We start from the raw sequence: 3,662 nt of genomic DNA, 5'->3' as shown, positions 1-3,662 counted from the left end.
TTTGCCCCCCCTCATCGACGGGCATGCGTATAAGGGAGTACAAAAATTACTCCGCCTCCTAGCGGGCGCCTAAAAATACTCGGCCGAGACGTTGTGGTTGGGCGCAGGGTCACCGGCTCCGCTTTGACATGACGGAGAGGCAGGGAACATTGTTCCTCCTTCACGCGGTAGTGCGGCGATGATGCCGGCTCCGCCTTTGCGCGGGTTGGAGGTGGCGAGGGCGGTGCCGGACCACGGTAGCACAGTGATCGCTCGATCATGAGATGGATCTATTGTTGGAACTCCTCGTCTGTCATTGCCGCCTCAGAGAAGAGGCGCGGCGGCTGGTCCTGCTCATCACCGGAGGAGATGACGATCTCCTCCTTGTCAGAGGAGCAAGTGGCCATGGAGGTCAAGGGGCCTGTGATCGACTGTGGCAGCGCCAAGATCCGGAGGCGCCGCCTGCTGGTGTGGGGAATCAGGACTTCGGCATGGTGGAGATGATGGTTTGGAAAGTGCCAGAGTGGAGATGGTGTGAGCGGAGAGAAAAAAGACTCATGCAGTGCCGTGTGGTCGGAGTAGGCTTCTCAATCGTCGTGTCAGCATTGAAGCGATGTCGTTTGCTCGTCCAGTAGCTTCGCTCTGACCAACATCAATGTCATGGAGTAGGAGCGGCGCTGATTTGCATGAATATGTGGCAACCTCTTCGCGTGAAGAGGGTTTTGGGTGGGACCAGTGTGGCGGACATGTAAGTGGTCCAGACGCCCGCAAAACCGCTCCTGTTTTGTGTCCGATTTGTGGGAAAGCGAACATTCGGACTGCTCCATGGACTGATGCACTACTAGGAAAAACCTTATACGTAGATGCTTAGGAGTAGCGGGGGTCTATAGCACACGCTGCTGCTAATTAGTTGTAGCGACGGGGCTAAACCACACGCTACTACTACGCTATTAGTAGTAGCGTGTGCTATAAATCCCTGCTGCCTCTAAAGGTGGCCCGAGGGTTCCCCCGGGTCTCACCACAGTAGCAGCATGGGAAAAGAATATGCGCTACATGAGGCATTTCCTGCTCATCACCGAAGGAGATGATGATCTCCTCCTTGTCAGAGGAGCAGGTGGCCATGGAGGTCAAGGGGCTTGTGATCGACTGTGGCGGCGCCAAGATCCGGAGGCACCGCCTGCCAGTGAGGGGAATCAGGACTTCGGCATGGTGGAGATGATGGTCTGGACATTGCTGGAGTGGATATGGTGGGAGCAGAGAGAAAAAGGACTCATGTGGTGCCGTGTGGACAACGCCGGAGCCCGACTTAAATAGGCGTGACCAGGCCAGGCAAAGGGACGGGAAGGGAGAGGAGGACAACTTCAATGCGGCAAAGTGGTCGGAGTAGGCTTCTCGATTGGAGAGAACTTGCAAGTGCCCAAGCCACAAATTGGAGACAGGTGGATCTCCATTCTCCATTTTGGAGATGGACCGGTTTACCTGTTTTATGCTATTTTACCTAGAAGAGAGGAGTAGAGTTCCTAGGTATTAAGAACAAATAGTTAGTGTTGATTATGACTATGATGATGATGAGAAGTTGTTATTGTGTGCTACAATGTGTTAGAGTTAATGACGGTGAGGAGGAGGAGTTGTGATTATGACTACTACTACTATGATGATGATGATGATGATGATGATGAGTTGTGACTATGAGTAGTGACCAAGTTGTTATATGACTCATGGATGACAATGATGATGATGAGGAGGAGTTGTTATATGACTATGATGTATTATGATGATAAGTTGTTAATATTACGATGATGATGATGATGACGACGATGATGATGATGATGATGACGATGATGATGAGTTATTATATCATTGGGTGAAAGAACCGTGGATTAGATTCAAGTGGATGGATCCAAAGTGACCAAGTCACCCACTGATGTAATAACTCATTATGATCATAATTATATAACAATCTCTAAATTGCTATTGTATGAAAAATTGTATAACAGTGTATAAATATGATATAAAATAAAGTAAAAGTGGAATATGTACAAATAGTACTAGCGCGGGGTTGAGAGGTGCTACTACTAACTAGCAGTAGCGCGTTCTGTGGAGTGCGCTACCGATAACTGAGTTAGCAGTAGCGTGTGCCCAAACAACGCTACTGCTAAATGTTAGCTGTGGCGCCGTAGCAGTATCGCCGTTGCCCACGCTATTGCTAGGTCATTTACTCACGCTACTATTAGGGTCTTCCCTAGAAGTGATGGGGTGACACGTTGGCAAGCAAAATATGTCCGGACCCCTTAGGCCCTGTTTGTTTGGGCTTTTGCTTCTGCCTTTGAAGCTTTTCCATTTTGGCCAAAAAGCGATAAAAGCTTCTAAATAGGTGCTTTTGGAGCTTTTATGGCTTTCGAAGAATCAATATAACAATATTTAGCTCCAAAAACCAGAAAAGCTCTAAAAGCATCTATTTAGGAGTTTTTATGATTTTTTTTTGCCAAAGTAGAAAAGCTGTAAAAGCAAAAGCAAAAGCCCAAACAAACAAGACCTTAGTCCAAATACTTACACACGTTTGAGCGTCGGTGTTGGAGATGCACCTCATGAAACTTCTGAAACGAAAGGAACCATCACATTCTTAATAGTACATACCGAACTTATTTCAAGGTGTCCTTGTTGGCTTCGAGGATATCTAGCAACGTGTATTTGGAGGCAACGAAAAAAAGTTGTTTAGGGATACTTGTTAAAAAAAATTCTCATCACTCACCACATAACAATTCCTCTATTTCTTTTTTTTCTTATAGGAAAAGGCAATGTTTCAGGATTTACGGGGAAAATATATATTTGTGCATTACGAAAATCAGTGAATGTAAAAATTCTACGCATGTACTTGCAATGTACCTTCAGTACCGTAGCATTATTTCTTGCTTGTACGATTGTATGTTTGACCTTCTCTAGAAGAAAAGAACAATTCAGACATAGGCACACATTTTCCATGCTAGCTCCAAAGAGCTTCACATTCCTGGTGAGTCGGCGCACTGAGGCACCAACTTTTATATGCATAAGTTGAGAGAATAAATATGAAATTCAACTTCTTACTAGATGTAGGTATTTAAAAATTCAGTATACAATGATTATAGAAAAAAGAGGGTTGACAGGCAAACTAACTCTTGTTCGACGTTCTGATCATTCTAGTTTTGTCAGCTCCGTCATTGGATTTCTTCATATCATGGTAAGGTTATGTGAGCAAAGAAAAAAGCTATACAAACTTGAGCCAGCATGATCACACGTTGTCACCAGAACATTTTTGCAGTTCCAGAACTCAAGAAACGATACAAATATGACACTACAGTTGCACCACACAAAACACACTTTTCAGGAGAAGTGGTTTGGGCATTACATCAAAAGTTCATAATAGAAACGTGCTAAAATCAGTCTATCCGTTTTCACAAAACGAAAAATATATCCATCTTAGTGCTAATAACATAAAAGCATACCATCTTAGGTATTTTGTGTCTCAACAAGTTTAGCAACTTGAAGTCCACGCGTTCCGTCTTGGTTATGTCGAGCATGGCAAAAGCTAAACTAAAGCATGACAAGGTCGGTAAATTATAGTCGACGGAAGTGACAAGGATGCAAGTGGATTGATTGTGGATTCAAAGGCCACCCCAAAGAATGACGGGCTGATAGTACGAGCG

Source organism: Triticum dicoccoides, chromosome 1A (genome assembly GCF_002162155.2).
Source record: "Triticum dicoccoides isolate Atlit2015 ecotype Zavitan chromosome 1A, WEW_v2.0, whole genome shotgun sequence".
NCBI lineage: Eukaryota > Viridiplantae > Streptophyta > Magnoliopsida > Poales > Poaceae > Triticum > Triticum dicoccoides.
Note: the sequence above shows the minus strand (reverse complement) of the source record.